The 23,767-nt window shown below is 35.1% G+C and overlaps 1 protein-coding gene across 4 annotated transcripts in view; it reads left to right on the top strand.

The window, feature by feature from the left end:
- The first annotated feature begins 1,173 nt into the window (after positions 1-1,173).
- Positions 1,174-23,767, top strand: part of LOC132205920 (metabotropic glutamate receptor) — a 57,009-nt gene continuing 34,415 nt past the window's right edge. For 2 of the 4 annotated variants that reach the window (XM_059635308.1, XM_059635304.1), the window contains exon 1: positions 7,275-7,361. The gene's annotated coding sequence lies outside the window, so the exon portion shown is untranslated. Of the gene's footprint in view, positions 1,265-7,274; positions 7,362-7,427; positions 7,557-23,767 lie in introns of those variants that run through there. The other 2 variants (XM_059635307.1, XM_059635306.1) reach the window with 2 other exon arrangements.

Here is a 23,767-nt window from a genome sequence, read left to right as displayed (position 1 = left end):
AAATTTAACTAATTTATTAGATTTTTGAATGGATATTAGAGGCAAAATAATTTCGCTTATACTCATCGATTTTACTTCTTATGACCAAGAAACTTTTTTGTTTCAATTTTGGCTCATTATATAAGATCGATATATTTCATTCCTTAGAGTGTTAAGTATCAAGAGTTTATAAAAGTATAACAAAAATGTCCAACTTCTTATACAAAGTTGACAAAGTGCAAGTGTTTATACTTGAAAATTTTCCGCCCAGTTCCAAAAAGAAAAGCAAATTCGAGGAATAAGTTTTTCTTGCTCCGCTGATAAAGATTCGAAGAATTTCTGGGAAAGTTTTCGGATCCACTTGGACATAAACAAGGAAACTTTCGTCAAAAGAAAATATATCTCCTCTGCGTTGACTTATTCGCGCTGACAAAGAATTTACTTATATTATAGTCTACAACCTTTTGCCCATGTATTCGCGAAAACTCATTTTTGGTCTCTATAGAGAACAAAAAATATGATATCGAAGGCAGCCGGGGGACAAAAATGATATGGGAGCTCGAGAACAGCAGGTGGTAAATTGAAAATTTGAGCGTGTCATAAGAGTGAGAGTTCCGTTGCGGGCAATTGACGCGGTTAGAGAGTTGGAAATATGTATATAAATAAAAGTTTTACGTTGGAAGACGCTTCAAAACTTCTTGTGTGAAAATATGATAAATAAATAATCTTATTATATTCACAAAATTAGGCCAGTGATTAAATCTGAAAAGAAATAGTACATTGAGAGTTGCACGAAAATTGAATTTGGAAAACATTTTTTTACAGGATTGACTAACTCGCTCCTGACACTTGTGATTCCCAAATTAACATCAGGATATTAAAATCTTCTTTAAAAAATTAAGGGAAATTTTAAATTAAATTGATTGATTGATTGTCTACGCAATATCAAGAACAATGTGCAGCATTTATCTTCGTTAAAAAATAATTAAGTGGTTCTTAGTAGAGGAACATTTCAACTTGTCAACGATCCTTGGAGCTTTAATTGATTTAAGAGATACTTTGCGTCACATCCGGTTAAATGTTAAATATTCAGGAGTTCAAATGTCACGATGACGTTTGTGGCGACCGTCACCAGCACGATGCTTAAGCACTCGGGCGGCTTTGCAGTGCCTTGTTGGTTCTAATCTAGTTCGCTCCTGTTTAGATGCAAAATACTTGAAATTTATATTAGTATTAGAAATTGATCTGAAATCTGTGACAGCCATTTCCACTAATAACATTTGAGGTAAGTACCTTTAGTATAGAATGTTATTTAAAATTTTTAACCTCTCTAAAATTATATTTTCCTGCATGGTAATTTGGTATCAAACTGGATAGAATAATTTAATTTAATATTTTTTATATTCGATAAGCAAGATATAAAATTTGAATTTAAAATATTTTTTATGAGAATTGCTGTAACCATGCTAAGTACTAATAATTGTAGAAAATGTTAACTGTTAATGGTTTTAATATGTAATTATTTAATTTTAATTAACAATATAAATAAACAATTCCAAATAGCAATGAATAATTTTAATTAGCAAAATAAATAAGGAAAAGCTTTGAGGAATATTTGAACAGTGTTCGCAGTTGGCGTGGAAACAAACGGGCAGCACACAAACGGCCCATTTTCCGTAACAAACTATAGCAGTCGGTGTGTTTGGAGTTGGATAGTCTGCGGGTTATAATAAAGAATAATATAGCGTTCGCGCTTCGCAGTGAAAAGGGCTTATTTGGCACAAAAAATGCGCGCGATAGCAGCACATGCGCTGAGAAATGTGTGTTTGTTGGTTGTAAAGTTCATTTCCACTTCATATAACTCAAATCAAGCTCGTGTCTCTCTCTCCTACGGTGAAAATTCCGCGACGGGAGAGAGAGAAAGAGTCAGGCACACACTCTGCTCTGTCACATCAGGCTGCAGATAATAAATTACGGCACTAGTGCGCGCCGCTCCGTCAGTTTAAAACGCGGACAAAAAGTGTGGAGCGAGTAATAATTTTGCAAATGCTGCCCGGCTCCACGGAAAACTGTCTGCATGCAATCCAATTTGTTACATTGCAATTAGGCCATTGGCTCTTTGGAAGTGCTGGAAAGGAGACACATTTTACTGTGTTGATTATAAATAAAAATAAATACAAATATTTCCTTTTATTTTATATTAATATTTATATTAATTTAATTTATATTATATTTAAATTAAATTTTGTAATTTATATTTATGAATTGGAACAATGGCGTAGAACTTCCAATAAATATTGAGATAAATAAACAAATTAAAATATTTTTGGAAAAATAAATTATACAGAAAGTGTAAATTAAATAGCTTTTTTTTTCGTAATTATGAAACATACGTCTCTTTGATATTTAGACGCTTCAGGAAACATCAGCTAGTTTTTATTCCCGTTCAATAGTAAAATTTATTTTTGCATTGAAGCCAGTTTTTCTTTCGGAAATTATAATTTTGCACAAAATATGAAATAATATTTAATTTGCTCGATGCTTGATACTATCTGGAGGCTACTTTTACATAAGTTTCCTTTCAATTAGAAATCGTATTTCCATTTTTAATTGCCAATGATTACAAAAGATGTAAGTTTTAACGTATAGAAAATTCTTTTTGAACTTGTTTAAAAGACAAAGCGACCACTTTTTGAATTGCGCTCACTGGCAGAATTTTACTATAAAAAACTCTTCCTCACGTTTGTTTCAAAAGAGCGGCTACTAAAAAATGCCTTTTTATTAAATGTTTGACACGTCTGGCAATTTAAAAGCTCGCTTTCGAATGTAAGCCGGTTTGTACAGGCAAAATAAACCATATCCAATTTGAATTTGCACACGCGGAGAGCAAACAGTGGCGAAAAATTGTCGCTACACGTCTGCTGAGCGAAAATCCGGGCTCTTTTTTATCTCGTCCGCCGGGGAGAAAGAGAGAGAGAATTCATTAAAACCGACGGTGGGAAAGAAATTGCACGTCGTCACTGCTGAAAGGGAGGAAGAATTCAAATTCGTCCCCTGGGGCTCCCACTTTTCTTTTCCGCCGAGCAGAAATGGAGTCACGTAATTCGATTTGTGGAAATGTAGTAGTATCTTGGTGCGGCATTATGTGTGTATATATTTTGACAAGAGGCCGCCCTGAGCTAAGAGAGCATATCATCATCATCTCTGGCAGACACGACGAATCCATCGAACATTGGCCAAGTAGCAGCCTAGATCTTTCCCCAGCAGCTCAGCGCCATTGGCTTTTGCATCTCTATTTGCACATCGACTGCGAACGACAAACATCAGATCAAAGAAAGGGTATATGCATTTCTCTGCCGGCGGCAATCGCCACGCGGCTGCCGCTTTCCTCCCTACTTTGGGCTGATTGGCGTCGGCAACGCGCGGAGAGCGCTTTCAAAATTGATTTCCATCAGTCCCGAAAGCGGTGGTTCGGAACGAACTGTTGGGACTCAAACCCACCAATGTGCCACGAAGGATTTGCCAGATAAGTTCCGGCTGGAAAAACATTGGAGAGCAACACTTAATACACCATCTCCAGGATTTCTCGATATTGAGGAAGATCTTCGGATGAATCAACATAAGCTGTTTAGAACATTTACAAGTTAAGCTTTGATTAAACTTTGCTTTCAGTGGTTTTGCTTGAGTTGTGTTTCAAGGTGTTATGAAGATCAACTAAAACTTTTATAAACTAAAATATCTGATTCCTGCAGCACTAATAATTTAATGAATTTGGCAAGTCTTGGGACCACTTAATGAACAGCATTTTATTCAAAGCTTGATCTAAATTTAGCATCATCAATAAATTTTCACAAATAATTTTAAAAAAATATATAAATTGACGAAATGAAATCTAATAAAATTAAATGGAATCAATGTTAAAAGCTCATTGTATTCCAAACCAGCGCGACCTATTTATATATTAAAATGCATCAATGAAAAATATGACCCCTATTTTGAAATGGAGGTTGCGATGTCTCTGCTGCGAACCGTTCGATACTGGGCAAGCAAAAGTTTGCCAAAAAGAAGCAGCATTATTATTTGATGCGCAGCTTTTATTGATGTGGGTGGCGAAAGGAAGCAACTCCGACTTCTGTGCTCAAAATATTGAGATCAAAAAAGTTTAGGAAATTCGATTACGTAACTTATTTCAAAAATTGAGCTAACTGTTGTGCTAAGAGAATTTGCGATTTATGAAATAGATTCTTTGGTAAAATATTAATGACGTAAATATTTGAATAAGAACAGTTAAATTAATCACAAAACTCTGGTGCGCCAAGGGAATTTGAATCGCAATTTCGCAGCTTGATTAATTTATACCCGGAAAAGGGGCAGTGAAATGAAAGTCCAAGCGAGCAATCACTTGAACTTCCTGTTCGACTCTCAACCTGCACGATTGCGTCGAATCAATTTTCAGACCGGCTGCTGCCTTGCAGATTGCAAAAGGGTTGGTGGTGCTGCTGGTTTGCACAAACAATTCATTACTGCAGAATGAATGGATTCGCTGGTTGGCAACAAGCAGCAATAAAATTCAATTTAACTTCAAGTACCTTTCAACCTGCGCTCAACAAGGGGAAAATTACTTATAATATTAATGACTTACCTGAAACTACCCGACTTACATCCATTCCAATAAATTTAATAGACACAAATTTGCATCAATTTGCATTTGTAAACAACAGCAAAAATATACAGCTGATTTTTTTTTAGAGTCCTTCAAGTCCAATAATCTTTTAGTAGAGGCTTAATAATATGATCGTGAATTAAATGTGAAACGGACGTGATGATAAAATTGGATTTTTTTTTATTAATTTTCAGTGGAAAGATTTATTTGTCTGTCCAGTGAATTAAAAAAAGATAATATAATATTTTCCTAGGATTTTTTTTTAACTTCAATGATATGCCCTGAGTTGATTTTAATTTTATTCAGGTACAGAAGATGAAATTGTCTGTAAATTAAAAATTACTTAAATTATTCCATCTATAAATTGAGGTAAATTTTCACCAATATAAAAGCAGTCTGACGATATCTGGCCATAAATAGCTTGACTACGACTATTCTCCTTCCACTGCGCTCCAATACTTTTGCAATAAGCCTGCAAACCAAACGTTGACAGAATACAAAATACATCAATTTTCTCTTTAAAACGTCCACTTTTGTAACTAGAAAAGTGAGAGTAAAGCAACGTTAATTAAAAAAAAAAAAAAACGTTGGATAAACTTTTTTTATGAAAGCAAATTTTACCAGGCGTGTATCGCAATTTGGTAAAAGCACACACTACACAGTATGGAATAAATAGAAATAAAACCAAAACAAAAAACACGGAAAACGCAAATCGATAGTGTTTCGCACGCACGCTTGTGCCAGTCCTATTTTACCTTTTGGAAAAACGCAGATATGGTGACGGAACGTCAAACGAGCACAAAAATTGATTGGTGCGTTGGGCTGTTCGTGTAAAAAAAAACACCGTGCACTCTCGAAGGCGCAAAAAGTTCCCATTCAAAAATCGCGTGCTTTTTTTGTTGAGATTCGGTTTTGCCTTGTAAAGAATGAAAAAGAGGACGAAATCGTGTGCTGGTTGAGAGCAAGTCGAGTAAAAAATCGCTGGCGCGCGGTTTCATTTCAATTGAAAGAGAGAGATTTCTCTCCTCCCCAAGCTCATCAACAGCGTCAACAAACACACAGATCGACAGAATATCACCGACTAACTTTCAAGAGCGTGCGCACCAAGCATGAATTAGTGTAGAAATGGAGTCTGCATCAATATGTCTCCCCTTGGCATTGATTTCGTCAAAATTTGAGACTGCTTTAAACTCCATCATGTTTTAAAATTAACTAAAAGCTACTAACAAGTTTAGAAAATTCGCTAGCATTTTTGGGAGATTTTAATTTTTTATTTTAATGATGGACTTAATTTGAGGTTTTTTGCTGAAAGCCACCATTGACAACCAAAATTTTATACTCTCTATTATTCAAATACTTGGAAGAATAATATAATATGTAATTTGAAGATATTTCCAATGTAATCATTTTAAGAGAAATTTCAACTAAAATTAGCAATCCAGCCAATGCCAAATGATGTAGCACTAAAAATAAATTCGCTTTATTATGATAATTAAAATTATTTTAGTGTGGCCTTTTTTACATCATAAACAGTTAAAATGGGCAGGAAGTGGTGAAGAAATGGCAAAGAACAAACATCCAGAGAGCATCTCCAAAGCACGATGGTCGCTGATGCCATTAGCAAAAAGAGGGAGAGGAATGGTCACTTCACTTTAAAATACTGCCCAAAAATAATGGTCTTTACATTATAAGAGAAAAGAAAACTGCCACATAGGGTAAAATTTCACGGAAGAAAAACAAAATTTTTAAAAATAAACGACAACAACCTCAGTAAATAAAATAGTTGCAAATTGTGTTTATTAAAATATTCACTAATTAATTAAGTAAATTGAATCAGATTTTCTTTTAGGCTGCATTTATTTAGAACTTCTCTTATTGCTAATATTCTCACGTAACTTCGTGCTTTTGTATTTCCTCCGCATACTATTTTATGATTTCCAAACAGAAGGAAATCTGACATTTTCCTGAAGAAGTATATTTTTACCGGCATATTATTGTCAAATCAAAAATGAGTGTTTACATTTTGCAATTTTCAAAAGTTTTTTATTTTGATTCATTTTAATATTCTTCAAACTTCTAGACTTCATTATAAAAATTAAATATTAAATTTTCTTCTAGTTTCATGAAATGTTTATTGGGTTTTATACGTAAATATATCTACAACCCTTTATGATTGATTATAAAACAATTTAATGCAGCTGAAAGCAATAATTTATTTACAATTTATAATGTAAAAAGTTCCATAATTTTCAGAGAGCTTCCTCTCAAATTAAATTATTGGGATTAGCTCTAGACCACGAAAATAATTTGAAATGAATTTCTCCTCTAAATACGCACGTAATATATCAAAATGCAATAAAACAACAAACAACGTGCAGCAGTTTGACCTACTTTTTAGCATAACAACAAAAGATATAATTGGATATAATGAAACAAACGGGGAGTGAGAAAAACAATTTAGCGTCAACTGGCGTAATATGCAGCTGGACGGTGCTTCCTTTCGGACGAGCGTGGCTGCAAAAAATTGCATTAATTAGAGGGAGCGATTTTATTCGCCGATTGATCGGTGCAGGCGCAGCGACCGGCAGGCGGGGGATGCTGCGTCGAGGTGTATAAAAGAGTCGGAGGCGGCGGCCGCGGCACACTCTGCTGCTGAGAGGAGAGCCCTCGCCTTCCCACCGAGACACCCTTGCAAACGCACTCAATCTCGCGCACTCAAGTGAGTACCAGCAGCGCCTCTCGCTCCCGCTTCTTTGTCCGACACACCGCAGCCTAAAAGTGAATTCGCGACGGTTCACACGCGCTGACGTAATTAGTGGCCGCGGTTCTTTGTTTTGCGACGATTACATTTTTTTGGGTTGTTGTGCCGCCTTTGAAGAAGCTTCATTACGCATCTTCACGAAAAACAGACTAAGTAAATTTTGAACTTGTGAATGTTTTGCAGAAATTTGAGTGAAAAATTCTACAGAAAGTGTAAAAATTTCCAAAATCCTCCATGGAAATGGACACAAGGGAATTTCGTTCGCAATTTGACCATAATGTAATTTTAATGAAGTGCGGGATATTTCAAATGAATTATTCACGAATCGGACACTCTACTATTTTTTATGTTTTTTATGTTCATTTTTAATCATTTTACGCATAGAAGGTCACAAGGGAATGGAACAGAGTTTTTAATTAGAAAATGTAAATGTTTGATAAAATAACTTTATTTGTGGTTGCTGAACTTTTTACTTAAAAGTGGAATATTAAAATAAAAAGCTAATTTATTTAGTAGCGTTATTTGATCTAAAAAATAAAATATTTCAAAACTTCTATTATCAATACTACTTGTAACCAAGTAAACAATTGAAATTGAGGAATGATTATTTATTTTGTACCAAAATCTAATTTTAATAAAATTTCATTGAACATGTGCAGGCTTTACTGATACAAAATTTTATTAGTTACGTTAGGGGTTTTATAGATTACCAATTATTACCGGCCAGCTCCGTACGTACCTCTCAAAAAGGGCACCCTTCGCGGGGATTAGGGGGATTAACGATTCCTTCCGACGGACAGCACATTCGCGTTAAGCCCTCTCGTTGTTACCCGAGCTTGATTCCAGGATCCACCGACATTAAGTCTAGAGACTCGGCTGATTGCGAGATAAGCCGTCGGTGACCTGGCCGGGGTTGTTCTCTGTGGCAGCCATATTGTATGTTAATTCCAAGCATCTAAATAATTAATGCCCAATTAACCAATTGATTTCGGCTTTCTGATGCGGGCAACGCTCCAATGCTACAACCCGGCCTTTCGGCGCGCTCAAAAATGCTTTTCTTTATGTAAAATGTCTTGACAGCGTCGACTGCTTTATTTCCCTGGCACGGCTCCAAATTGTCTGCGTCATTTTCGCTGATGCATCTCCGCGCGGAGAAGAGAAAGTTGTTTTGCGCCAAATCTTGGTTTTATTGCGGCAAACAAGTTGAGTTTAATTGTTTCTGCAGCGAGATTGAAGCAATTTTTCATTGTCATTCAGGCAAAATGTAACAAGTGGAGGATGCAATTTTAGTAAGACTAACAATAAGAAATTCGAGCATAAGTCTGACGGTTGAACAAAGTTTATTCAAATAAATGATTTTTTTTAAATCTTATGTATTTAAATATTTTAAATTAATTAAAAATTAATTTTTAAAGTGATTTGATTTCAGGCAGATGATTTATACTTTGGCTATGAAATTTTAAATTAAAAGCTCAATGAGGAAAATTGATTGAAATGAGCAAAAATATAAAATAAATAAAACTATATGGTCCTCAAAATAGATCTATATTTTAAAAAAAAACAGCTAGGAATACAACGGCTAATCTACATAATTATTTTGATCTAAAAAAATTAACATTAATTAATTAAATACAATTACTCCGCAAATAAATAATGCAAAAAGGTTAATTTGCCTTTGAACAAAATTAACATGTTGCCGTTGTAATTGTTATTTTTGCATATTTGCCCCTCTAATTCACCGATCGTTAATGGCTCATAATTAGAAGGGAGATGTTTATTTTCGCTTCATTACAGGTGTATAATGTGAGAGTTTATAATCGTTTTCCCCCTCTCTGTATATTTAATTGGTTAAATTATTATGAATTTTATTGAAAGCCAGAATTACCTCGCTGGCTTTTAGTCGTAAATTGTTTCAGGGAGAACAGTAAAAATCCTAAAGCTGCTTTTCACCAGCTTTCACGTTTCAAATGCGGTTGTAATTAGCTCGTGAATTATTTTGATGATAAGAAAACTTAAATTTTTTTTTTAAATTCAAATACCAATTTTTGTTACATAAGAACAATTTCTATTTACCAAAAATATTCTAGACAATTTTTGTTCAAACTTTTAAAAATCAATTTATAAATAGCATAGGACGAATAAACCACTAAAAGAGGTTTTAAAAGAGAAAAACACATGATTGAGCAATTAAAGTCAATAAATAATGTATTTTTTATGGATATCATTTATACATGAGGCCTGAAATTATCTGATGTTAAAAATAACAAAATTAATTTCCTTTGCTTCCATTTACACTTATTTTTTAATCCTTGGGGAGGGGGGGGGGGGGTGAACGGAAAACAATACGTTTTTGCAAATATTTATCTTCGGACTAAATTTTTTCAATCCGAGTTCTCTCTTCTAATTAATGTCAAAGTGCAATTGAGCGAGCACCTATAAATTGCAATTGCACTCTGCCAAGTACGCATACAAGTGAGTGCAAGCGTCATGCACTAGGTAGAGAGTGCATTGTTGCTCCACTTGTGTGTGCAAGCGAGACAAATGACATCTCTGGCGCACGTCATCTCAACGGGAAAATGGGATTGGCAAACCGCACGAGACTAATTTGCCAATGGTGCGACGAGCCTTATTGAATCAATGAATAATTGACTTGCAAATGCACATGAGTGCGGTTAATATATTGGGGAGCGTGCCGTGCGGTGGATTATTGTTATCGAATTCAAAGGATCGAGGTCCTTATCAGCAGCGTTTGCTTGTTATGCCGCGGATATATAGGGGTGCAGAGGACTTTGACAAATGGATCAAGTGGAATGTCAGAATGACTTTTGCCTCATTACTTTATATATTTTACTAGAATTTATTTGCAAAGCTTGGCCAGCAAAACATTATTGGGCTAATAATTTTACCCAATTCTTTTGAACTAAAAAATTATTTCATCATTTGTTGCTGAAAAGAAAAATATAATATTACTTTAAAATTGAGGTATTTTAATATTTTGTATAACCCAGAAAAACATGATTATTTTTTATTTAGGGAAATTTTTTTCAAATTCATCACTATGAAGAAAAATTCAGTCATGTCAAAATGGAGATATTTAATCACGATTAACAAGATTAAAATATTTTTGAATAAAATAATCTTCTTTCACACAAGGTTTAAAAAAGCACACCCCTTTTATTTCCTGGTCCGACCATTTCGCTAATGGACGCCGAATATAAAATCCCGAATCCGAGGCGCGTGGGCTTTTTTGTTCGCCCAACCAATCCGCTTCATATGATGCTGGCTCATAATGGACCAGCTAACAGTCAGAGTCATTATTACACATGGGTGGCTTTAATAATCGATCAAGCATCGGCCGCGCCGAGATGCTAAGGTACAGAGCATGACAAAAAAAAACAATGAGCGGCACACCTAGCCACTGTAACAAGAAGCAGCAGTTGGTAATATCAATTACCGGACGGTTAAAGCCACTCTCTGTGAAGGGGTGCAACGGATCGTGGCCTAATGAGCGGCCATTTTGCCTTATTTGTTGTGGCCTTGTATGTCGAAATTGGCACGACTATAGATAACGCGCAACAGTTCGGACCATCAAACTTTTGCTGTATTAATGCAGTATTGTTCCCGAACAAAGCACCCTAAATTTGAACATATCAAAGGCTTTATTCCGGCCATTATTGCCAATAGCGCCGATAACTTTTCCGGGCATGAACATTATGGATATTTTGATTTACAATTTTTTCACATTATAAAGTAACAAATGGTAATGTTTTTACCGGGAAAGTTCTAAATGAAACTGAAATGATCACATTAATTTGTAATAAAAGATTCCTCAAAATCCAAAATGTTACAAATTTTTCCATGAAAATTTTTCCCTTTTCCGCCCATAAAAATATTAATTGTTAATATAAGTGCTAGAGCTGATTTTAATTTTTCACAAGCATATTTTCCAAAAAGCTTTTTAAATTGCTACATTAGGCTATTTCATCTCCCTCGCGATTTATATTGCGTTGGGAGTTTCTGAGAGTTTAATAATTTTTTCCCCTATTGTGCACCTTTAAACAAGGAGTTGCTCAATATATAAAAAGGGAGAGAGATGCAAAAGAAAATTTCCATAACAAGCAGGCTCGGCTTTGAGATATTCAGCAATTTTGCAGCATTAACAGACTCGCTCCTTTTCGTGAGATTGTTATGTTTCAGCCGACAGGGAAAATAATGGAAACACTGCGCGTCTCATCCTTCTTTCATTTTATTAGCTACCGGAGCGATTCATATTTCAAACAAAACGCCCTGCAGACCTTATTCAAAATGATTCAAAACAAAACGGTTCTTTTGCGTTTTTTTGGGTACGGCTTTTATACGATTGAATGAAAACAGAAAGAGTATATTTTGAACTTCCTGTGCTGCAGCAGGTGAAACGACGTGGAATTGGGTCAGCAGATTTTGAAATAATTTGTATATATTACAGAAGAATATACTTTATTGCTCATGTTTAATGTAATCCGAAGTAAAAGAAAAGCAAATTCCCAATATTGAAAGCCATAATCGCATCACTTCACTTTTGATGGGCTTTTCTGATTCCCATTATTTCTGGATTTAATTCGACAGCTTTACCCCCCAGAGACTCCACAAATCGACCTCAATCGACTCCAATGTCATTAGGATAGATATACAGTTTTATGGGCCTAATTTCGGCGCAGCACGCAATCAGCATTAACCATTCAAATCAGCAAACGTTACAAAAAATAAACGATCAGACTTGTTTGGTTATAGGAAGAAAAACAAGCTGCGAGTGCTTTTTACGCAAGAAATTTAATTTAACGTTTTTTGCTTTCAATCTGCTGAAATGAAAAATACGTGACCAAATATTCAATAATATCAACAAAACTGGCAGCATTTTAAAATCCGGAGTTAGTTTTAATCCATTGAAAATAAAATCACTGACCTCTAGAATTAAAAATAAAATTTCTTGCTTTCGAACTATTGTTTCAGTGGCATTAATTTAGCACAGATTATTTTCCAATATCAGATAAACACGTGCAGCCACGTTCCAGTATCGCTAGCTATTTGAGCTTAATTAGCTATTTAGGTGAATAATTAGCGATTGGAATTCCAGCAAAGCGTAATGACATTGCCTACATGCGAAATTGGAATTTTGAGCCGTGTTGAGTTTATGGCGCATGGCAAATAACACTGGTGGACTGCTTACACGGTTAAGTTATATGCTTTTGATCTTTCTGGTGAACACACATATCATGCAAATACAACAAGGTTATTTTGAATTTTTGAGAGGGAGATGTGTTTTGGTTTGGAGCTGCACTACAGTTAAAAGAGAACTTGAATTGAACAATTTATAAATATGTTGCATGTAAATCCACTTTAATTGTGTTTTTCTGGATTTATTTTTAATTGTTGCCATGATAAATAAATAGAAATTTAAATCAAATACCGAGAAATCGCAAATAATATATTTTGCACAGTCTAAATTATCTTTTCAAACTTTCAGCAATCAATTTTATTAAATAATTTTGCTCTTTCAAGATTGGCAAGGCTTATTTAAGACAGAATTTTGCTGTCCAATACAGCGTGTCAATTTTTTTCTTCTTATCATTGGAATTTCTGGGAAGAAATACTGTATATTGAAATTGAAAAAGGTAGATGTGCAATTCGAATTCAAGGAGCATTCATAAAGTTTATTGAATTCCCTCCGCAGTCCAATCTCGGAAGGCCCACTTCAATTAAATGTAGCACACCGGTGTATAATCAGATTGAAGCGAAAAAATTCGTTCACTGGCAAAGTCTCTTCTCGTTTTGATTGGAATTCAAAAAGGGAGAGATGCGCACACAAAGAAAGGGAAAAATGCCGAGTCTGCTTTTTCATATCCGTTCAAAGGAATAAAGAGAGAGAGACAGAGAAAGAAGGCAGCGTACCTGGTCCGCAACCTAATAAAAAGGGGTATGTATGGTAATGAAGCAAACACACGTGCGCAATCTGAAATGATTCCAACATACCGCGCAAGAGGAAACGCGTACGTGCGAGATATTTTCGGCATTGCCGGCAGCCGATGATGAAAATATTTTTCCAGAGGTGATAAGCGCACGCAGGCACCTTGTATAAACGATATTAGAATTCCTCACCCGCGCTTCACGCGCCCCTATTCGATAATATGCTCCTGTTTCGCGACGGCTTTATCCCGCAGATGCTTCTCGCCTTGTTTGGGAGAAAGCAAATCTCTCTCTACGACTTTTTTGCTCGGCAGAAATTCGAATTGCCTCCCTTTTGCTCGCGGTTGCTTTTGCTGGGTACATATTATTTTGGCCTCTTTCTCATTTCCGCCGACTCCATTTGAAATAATTTCCTTTGCCAGTCTGTGCTCGCGCTCTGCTTTTTGTCGACGTGCAGAACGTGCGCGACCGGTTCGTAAACATTCTAACTACATTGAAACGCAGCTCGACGTACGCCATCGAATACTCCGGAAAAACGAGCTGTCTGTCAATTTTAAGAATCGATTCAAAGAGAAAAAGAGAAAAGAGTTAATTTCATTGAATTGGTTTTCATTCAATTTTGACATTAAAAAAAGGATATGCAACCTGCATGACACCTGCACAAAATTCCTATTAACTTCTTAAATTATTATAAAATAAATGTTAACCAATACGTTATTAAAGAGGGTTTTTTTTTGCAAATATCAAATGTTGAATCCCATATCGTCTTACACCTAAGATATTTCACAAAAATCTCTAACAATTTTAAAACATTTGTGAATATATAATGATATAATCATTTTGTTTTTTGTTTTTTGTAAAATAATAATCCTTCAGAAAATAATAGCTATTATTTTTGTGTTGAGAAATGCAATTAAATGCTCTTACATCATTCCAAAATTTAAGCGAAACTCATTCTACAAGTAATTTATGTATTTTTTTTTTTATCTGAAATGCCCCAAAGAAATGTCTGGAACGGCACAAAGATTTTAGTTGATTGTGTTGACTTGAAGGGTATTTATTTAGGTTTACATCGTTGGATGTTTACCTTTGTGAGGCTCACAATCCGACTATACAAGAACCACGCCCAAAAAAATACAACAGCTCTAGGGGAAAAATGGTTAAATTTCAATTAATTATTCAGGAAAACAACTGGAAAAATTTCTTTGGAAAATAATCTTTTTGAGATTAAGATTAAGCAAAGATTTGAAAAGGAAAAGTCTCTTGACTAAACTCACACAGCTCCGACCAAACAAAACTTGATCGACTGGTTTTCATTCAAATTAAAATTCGCCTTCTCCCTTGACAATTTAGGCCTCGCTTTCGATTACTGACAGAGAGTAATTTCGATCTGAATTAGTCGAGCACATATCGTATTCCACTCACGTCCCCGCGAGAGTTAAAAGTGATTGCAATGTGAAAAGGAAAAAGAGGAGATTCGCGAGTCGGATGAATGGTTTCGCCGGAGGTGTTCTTAATTCGCGGACTGCATAAGAAACGAGCCAATTTGCCGATTTTGAATCCGTCGGCAGCAGTCATGTCGGATCAAGTGGCGCAATAAATCTCAATCAGCACCGAGTAGCGAGAGAGAGAGGCTGTGAATTAATTCCGAGCGCGCGGGATGATTGAGCAAATAAAACGACGAGCGGCAGATGAGACTTTTGCCAGTTGGTCTCTTGCTGCGCCCCTTATCTCCATCTCCGCTGCCGCTGCTGGCTTGTTGGCGACTTTCGCAAAAGTTTCGCCTTCTCAATGGAGAGCTCTAGCGGAGGCAAACTCGCTCATCGCTAGCTATCTTTGCTCGACAATCTGCTGGTGTGCCCTGCCTGCACATTATTCTGCAGACCCGCGTGTGCCGCCGCCGCGTTTTATGAAGATTTTAACTCTCCAGCCCTCGATCTTCTTCGCCTCCACTTGCCTCTCTTTTCTTCTTTCTTTCCGACGGTTTTGTGTGTGTGCTCGCGGACTTTATATTCGTCGCTTCTTTATTGCTGCCGAGATACGAAACTGCGATATTTGAAATGATTTAAACAGCGTATTTTCCCTCGATAAGGACGGAACCCCTGAAAATTTAGGAAGTGTCCCTTGAGACACTGAAATCTTATCTTTAAGGAAGTTTGTTGCATTTTATTTTTGTTCTTTATTTATCAAAATTTGTGTTTATTGTTCTAAAGATATCATGCACAACTTTTAAAATAAAACGCCGTAATTCTTTTGACGTATCACAGCTATTATTATAATTTTTTTAATTGAAATTTAGAATAATACCCGTAGAAATTAATGCAAATTTTAATTCATCAAAGACTTTGTCAAGAATTTAAAGAAGGATTTAAAAATTCTATACTTCTTTGCAATGCCAAATGCTTGAAATTTCCAAAATTGATTTTATTCAGTTTTCATTATGAAAAAAAATTATAGTAAATTTTAATATTTCTTAAATATATTTCCAAACTTTTGTTATAATTCAAGGGTGTTGTCAAAATAAAATACACAAGAAATTAAAAGCAAAAGTCCACAATGCTGCAAAGGACACGCCCCAAGTCCATTAACATCAACATAAATTGTATCTGCGCATAAGATGTCTTGTCGAAAGTTAACTTAATAATTTGCAGGGTGTTGTGTGTGCAAAAAAGTTGCCAACTCGCCGAGTTGTGCTAATCTTCCTTTCTGCCGTGTTTATTATCTGTTCAGCAGTTTGTCTGAATAAGAGAGAGAGAGAGAGAGGGAGGAGGACAAGAGTGAGAGGGACGAGTGCTCAACAGACTACAATTCTCGGCACAAAAACGGTCATTAAGGCTTTCAGCTTGAAGCCCCTGTCTGTATATGCAATCATGCGCTCTACTCGACCGCACGACGTTTCATCAGGAGGCGAGCTGTCTTAATTTCTCTTTCAAAGCCTGCGAGCGCCGCGCTTCTTGCCAATCTTGGCTGGATAGGTGCCGGTAGCACGAACGCCATTTTCAAAGCGAATGACACGTTGAATTGTCCGTGAGCGAAATTGCAAATGGAATGTTGAAGAGCAATTAATTGGTGGGCAAACGCTTGTGTTGGAATCGAGACAAAAGGTTTTCCGCAGCTAGAAGTGTTCGTGGTAGTGCCAGTGCCAAGCAAATGTAAATTGACATTGATTTTTGAACTCAAAATTCGAAGTGAATAATTTTATGAAATTTAAAACTATATTTAAAATAAAAGTTACAAGAAAACAGTTGGAATTGACATCATAGACAATTTTGTGACATTAAAATTAAAAATTGTAAGAAAAATAATGGTAAGAAAAATGGTTCTTTAAACACTGGAATTTATTTTTCGTTCGATTTATATCATAGACCAAACATTTACCTCTTATCTTTAACTATATCCTCCTTTTTAATTTTATTAAATAATAACAATCAAAAAATTTAATTTAATTTAAAAGTATTCCTCTCAAATTTTAGGATTAGATAAAGTGAAAGAAGTTGTTATTTTTCTAGCACATTTAAATTAAAGTTATTTTCCTGAAAAAAACCATGCAATCAAATTTAAATTTTTGCTGCTCAGGCGGGACAGAATAAATTTCAGTCACAATTAAAGTAAAAAAGCCATATGAAATAAGAATAGAAGGAACTTTGATCAAAGATAGCCAAAATTTTGCGTCAGTTGGTGACACAAGATGAGAATTTGTTATTCATAGGTTTTTTTTTCTTCCGAGAATGCAATTATTCAAATTATACCATTTTTGATGACTTTTATTTTATGAGCAGATAAAATCAAATTACAAATGCTGCTTGCAATCGTGCATTGATAACATGAAACTCAGAATCAACCAGTTTCCATTCAAATTGTGGCACCAAATTCAAATTAACGAATCCCATAAAAATTCATCATTCACAAAAATGTCTCTTCAGTATACATTGTTGAATGAAAATTGCTGGATTCAAAAGAATATTATGTATAGAATTATTACTGTAAGTGGAACAATTATTTAGGAATATTTTTTTTCGTAGGGTGCCGAAGTGGAGGGCACGTCTCAATTTCGCTCCTTTTAGAAACATCGAAAGGCCGCTAGAGTCAATGGCGCTCCGAAGCGGAAAAAGCACAAGTACGTGCGCCCGGATTTAGACAAGCGTGAAAAGTGGAGAGTCGTGCGGCTGCCGGGGCTGATGCGTGCATTATGGAAAAGCAGGCAACTGCATGTAAATCAGCGCGACTGCTCTTTGGAGCCAGATGAGAGCTTTCTAACGCACGCTGCTTCTTGACTCGACCCCCGTGGGCAAATTAGAAATTTAAATTCGCCGACAGAAGCGTCTCTCACCATGTATGCGTGCCATGGCGAAATTCAAATTAATTCCGATGTAGATTCCGAACTGGCATGATAGCACTCAGTGCCTCTCTAGTCTATTTATACTAGCTAGGAGATGTCTTCACCAGTGTTGACGATTTCGGTATTTAATTAATTATAAGGCATACAACTATAATTCTTATTCAAAATGCTCATTATTAATCAATTTTCAGTATATTCCATTCTTTGAAAATAAAATTAAATCAAAACTTTAAAATCGTATTAAAATTAAACAATTTCTTTTATAAATTAATAATTTTAATTATTTTAATTCTTTTTATCATTTTACCACATATTTCTGGTCTTTTGTTTTTTATTATTCTTTAATTATAAATTTAATTTTCATTCTTAAAATTTATATTTCAAATGCCAATTAGGTTTCGGAAATTTTTTAAGTTTTAAATAAAAATGTGTTGCTTGTTTTTTTTAAAGAAGAATTAAATTAAATAATAAAAATAAAATGGCGAGAGTTTATGCATATCATTGGAAGGATTTATGCTTCTTTCTTTTGCTCTCTGTCGTGCGCCAGATAACGATAATAAATGAATGCTTCCGCGAGAAAAAAAATTGGCCGCGCTCCAGCCGGCAGAGCATTTTTGCTCCAGTTCGCCGCTGCGGCATTTGTTGCATTCGCACGAGTCTTTGCTGATGATAAATCATGGGTGCGCACATTTTTGCTATATTTTTATTAAATAACCTACTAACATGGAAACGGTTTTTCGCTTCTTTTGTTCCGGCGAACGGAGGTTTACGCTGCGTAATTGATGTGGCGTTAAATTTTTAACTGCGGAATTTTCCGCCGTTGTTTCGCTCTTTATGAGAGAAGGCACGGAGATTTTATTTAACCCTCGTCTTTCCGAACAATAAAGTTCGCCGTGTGAGAGTAGAAGAGGAGAATCGTTTTAATAGAGGAGAGCAATCCCTTGATCATTTTGGCCGTGAGCTCCGCTGCCTGCAGGGGCTCCATTAATGGACGGAAGGTGCTTCGTAACCGCGCAAACTTTAGGTTAATATTTGATAATTGTAAAAGGTCCGAGACAGCACCTCCCATGGCGAGGCCCACTGCGCTCTCGGAAATTTAATAATACAGACAAACACACGCCGCAAATATCAGTGTCATCAAAAGGTTAAATAACTTGTCCAATTTATTCCTCTGTGCTTTCATTAGGAAGAAACGTAAAAGGCTGAATAGGAGCGCTTCTGTTTATGTATCTTTGTTTTTATAGACGCATTATAAAATGAGTTTTTCATATTTTTTATTTATTATGTATATTTAATTTTGAAAACTGCAGAAATTGTCAGGTTGGTAGAAAAAGTTTAAAGTCTCATCGTTCTGATAATTTTAATAGTCAAATTTGCTGATCAAAAACAATAATATGATGGAAGCTAAAATACTACTCATCACTGAAAAAAATCTTTTAGGATTTTAAATTTTTTTAATATTCTCTCAATATTTCCTTATCAATATTTAAAATTTTTAACCTTGATATTATTTCATACTTAGTAAAAATTTCATTGAAAATTCAATATAAAGTGCTTCATTTAAGAAATTGCCTTTTTTTCTTAAAAATTTATTTTTAGAGCTTCGAACAAAACTGAAATTTTCTAGATTTTAGTTACTTTTTTAATATCTTATTTAAACAAGATTAACAATGAAATTGAATTATACTCATAATAGCAGTGAATAGCAGAAAATTAATCAAATCTAGAAACGAACCATTCTAGTTATAATAAAAATATTTAAATGCATTAACAAAAATTTTTACTCGCAATAAATTTAATTGGCAAAACATTTATTTTACCTGATAATTACATTATTATACCTTTATTTTATTTATATATTTATTCCTTGTCTCTGCTTGTCTGCTCATTACTTCTGTAGCTTTAATCTTCAAAACTTCTTCGCTGCAAAAAATAAGTCATCTTTTTATATCTCCCGCGGTGGATTTCTAAGAAACACGCGTTGTAATGTCCGTTCCAGCGAAATAGATTCTTTCTTCCACCGCCTGTGGCTTCTATAAATAAAAAAGAAGAAATACTCGGGCACGAGAGATTCACTACTTTGACCCGGCGAAGAATAATAAAAAGGAAAGGGGACGCTGGCGGCCCTCGAGAACGGCCTGGGCAGACGAGTGTGTCGTCGTGAGAGCCTTTCCGAGTGAAATTGTTCCCCGGTGGCCGCTCTAGGGCCACTAGACCACCTCATTGTGCCGATCGATTGCACACACGGGCCGCTTAATTGTTTGTGCTGCACTTTTTCCCGCGCGCCCTTCAGCAAGGGTGCCAAATTAAGTGGTCCACCCTTCATTAATTTCCATCTGGCCGGAGGCGCCCTCGACATTCCCTTTCTTCTTTGTCTTCAGACTATTCCCTCGCAGGGAATTTGAAATTATTCGAGAAGGCAGAGACCAATTTTGCGAGCTCTCCAAGATTGGAATTTCGACATTATATCTCCAGGGGCTAGTTTTGTAATTAAGAGAAGATTTTTTTAATATCGCAAGAAAATTCCTGCTGAAAATCCCCCGATTCTTATTTCTCTTGCAAGTTCCCGTGATATTGAGCGAAAATATGTTTTAAAAGTGGAACAAAGGTTATTCTAACTACAAAATGTTTCAGAAAAAAATAAAAATATCCTTGTCCAGGTAATGCTAAAAAAGCTAGAATAATAACATCAAGACTTGGTTTTGTGATAAGTTCATTAAAATAATGTCGTAAGATACATTAAAAAAAATCACAAATAATGTTTATTTTTATATAGTGAAGGTGCTATTTTTTTCATAAATTAAACTCTTTAATTAAAAAGTTTTAATGAGTATTCTTTGACGTTCTTTTGAAAAAAAAGGAAAAATTTGTAAGTTATTACTGTGATTCTGGGAAAGTATCTCCCGAAAAATAAAACTTTTTGAAGTCCTTCCTTCAGAATATCTTACTAACATCACCATTATATACCAAAACGAAGCTTCCTTTGAAGATCTTGAAAAGTTTCTCTCTTGCAAAAAAATTATTTTCGAAGAACTCACAAAGATAATTTAGAACCAAGTCTGATGTTCTTGATTTTCACCGGACTGTTTACGGAGGGCGGCACGCGTTTTGCGAAAAGGAAACTGATTTTGCCAAGTATGCAAATTTTTCAATTAACGACCGTAGCGCTTAGAGATGAAAATATTAACAAACATTTTCGTAAAGGAACTCTCTATTTAAAGCATCGCCTGATGCTTCATTTTGAAGGAAAATTGCAATTTTCGTTCCTTTCACGTCCCTTGGCCAGCCAAAGAGAGACTATGCGCGAAATAAGAGAACGTCCAATTTATGCATGGAAATTTGAAGCAACTAATTTAGCTGCGAAATTGACTTTGCGATTGTGGAAGCAGCGACGGCGCTTTCATTTTGCCAAACTTTTTCTTCCCGAAAAGAAAATATGAAAAAATCAAGCCAATGTTAGACACAAAAAAAACTTTCCTTTGAAACTTGTTTAATATCCGAGAGCGTAAAAACTGGAGCTTGTTTGAAGCTGAAGACAATTTATTTTCATCGACTTTCTCCTTCACAACAAAAGACACTATTTTCGAGTCAAAAAGTGCACACGTCGGTAGGTTTCAGATTCATTCATCCAGAGGGAATTTATTGAACAGCTCTATCGGCTGCTCTTTCCATCTCTCTAGCTCGATTCATTGAGTGTGTGTTTCGACAGCCAAACGGTTTGGCCGCTCAATTTACAGAAATAAAGAGCGAGCGCGGTGCCGTAAACAAAAGATCGAACGCCTCCCATCCGATATATCACCGGCTTTCTCATTGCCGGCGAGAGAAGACAACGTCATTGGACGGCCCGACATGACTGATTGCCTCGTAAAATGAACTTGTGCCTTCTCTCTGCTGAATAACTTTTTCATTTATTTGCCCTCAGAGGAAAATCATTACAGCGGCAAAATGAATTTGCGGGGGCGTGTATGGGAAATTTCATTGAATTTTCATTAGGGGGTCCTGGGCGGTTATTATATTGGAGAGGAATATAGTGGCAAATAAATTTTGATGTCTCTGCTTCTAGCAGGCAGTAATCAAGACGATCCAATCTCAAGGAGGACCAAATATGAACTGTTATTTTCCTTGCTATATATTCTTTTCGGAAACTGCAACTTTCGGAAAATGAATATAGGCTAAATGCAAAAGGCATAGACCAAATAATTAATTATAAAATGTAGAAAAATTAATAATTTAGTTATAACTTGATTAGTTGAAAATGCTTGTTTCTTTTTATTAAAATTAAACCATTGATCAATGATATTGATATTTCATAAAAAGTTATGGAAAAAATTAATTTAAATAGATGGTAAAATACTGTATCAATTAATTGTAATGCCCGAGACTTCTACGAATTTTTTTTTAATTCATTTTTCCGTGTAAATTCAATAACGATTTTGTTTTTATGTATTAACTAAAAATTTCAAATCAAAATCACAGAGAGTGGAAAATGGGCTTCTCTTAGTTAAAAATGGTATATTATTTTAATTTAAAACTAAACTGATTAAAGTTTTACTTCGATTATTTCGCTTTTCAATTATTGATTTGCTGTTTCGTTTAATTTTTCTTTTTCCTTGCTTTTGAGTTGTCAAAAGTGTCTGAAATTGTTAAGACAGTTCTTTATTTTTTTATTACAGCCAACTTATTTATTGAGAACAATCAAATTTTCACTTCAAGTCGCTAAAAAATCGTAATTTGTAAAATTGTTTGTTCTTCTGTTTATATTAATGATGGATATTCTCTGCCAAGAGAAATAAGCCTTACTTGAGAGTGAGACAAGACTTATATTTTTTGCATACCTTTTGGAATAGCAATAAATTAAGGCTCAACAAGTTTGTGAGCCAAAAAACTAAACAGTAACGAATTCCCTGCAGGTCGACACGCGCAATAATTCGCCATCGCCTCACCCTTTCAGTTTTTTCCCTCTTCTTTAGCCTCATCCGCCGCGTGATAAAAAGAATATACAAGGGGACGCGGCGACGCCACAAGGTGAAGAGCAAAAATCGAACCGTACGTATCGATCGCAGCTGCACATACATAGGCCCTCTCGGATGAGAGTTGCAGCCGGGTATATATTATTAATTCAAACGAAAGGCGCGGAGAAAAGTGTGGAACAATCGACACGCGGCTCTGATGGGTTCGGATTGCAGACTTTTTATATTTTTTATATTTTTGAGCAGTGACTGTGACAATAATAATGAGAGGCGCCGTTGAGAAGGAAAAGAATGGGACGCGCTCATTTGCAGAGATGCGAAATCGATTGGACGTTCGCTCCATTCAGGCAGAACGGGTTCGCGGGTGAATGGCGGTGAAAAAACTTTTCTTTGATTCGCGTTCGACTCAGTGACATTAAAAGCAGCACAAAGATTTTGCAAAGGTTGTAATTGGACGATTTGGTTAGCGACGAGACGAGACGTTTTGTATATGTTTCGGGACTTTAACAGAACTTTTTGTCATAATTCTTTTCAATACGAAAAAAGACGCTTTCAATTTTGCATGCAAGAAAAGAAAAATAAAATATGGATTAATTTCCTTGATCCACTCAATTCTATGTCAATTAAATTTGTAAGTAATTTATTATCATTATTATCAACAAGGTCTGTAACAAAATTACACTGATGCTTCATTTCATGCCATATTAAAAATATCCTGCTCGTAAGTTATTGATAAGTCCACGCCACAAATATACTAATTTTACTAATACAGGCCCCTGGTTATGAGTTTTTTTTTTAGCAATTGGTTTTTTTACGCGCGCAAAGGTTGATATATTATTTATATTTTTTATTCTTTCAATTGTTTATTTGCATAGTTTTTTATCTTATGAAGTTTAATTTAATTATAAAATCTAATTTTGGATTTAAACAAAATTATCAAATTTTTATAACACTCGTGCAATTATATTAAAAAGGAATTTAATAATAATAATCGTGTTGGCTTCTTGCACTCCATCTTTTAAGGTCTTCTGTTTAATTAATAAACCAAATCTGACAGTCATTAACTTCGAAAAACGAAAACAAAATATAAATTTTGTCAGAAACTAGCACAA

This window comes from Neocloeon triangulifer, unplaced genomic scaffold, assembly GCF_031216515.1.
Source record: "Neocloeon triangulifer isolate White Clay Creek 2 clone unplaced genomic scaffold, ASM3121651v1 ptg000003l, whole genome shotgun sequence".
NCBI classification, from domain to species: domain Eukaryota; kingdom Metazoa; phylum Arthropoda; class Insecta; order Ephemeroptera; family Baetidae; genus Neocloeon; species Neocloeon triangulifer.
The sequence above is the reverse complement of the archived record's forward strand: the minus strand, read 5'-3'. Positions and strand labels throughout refer to the sequence as shown.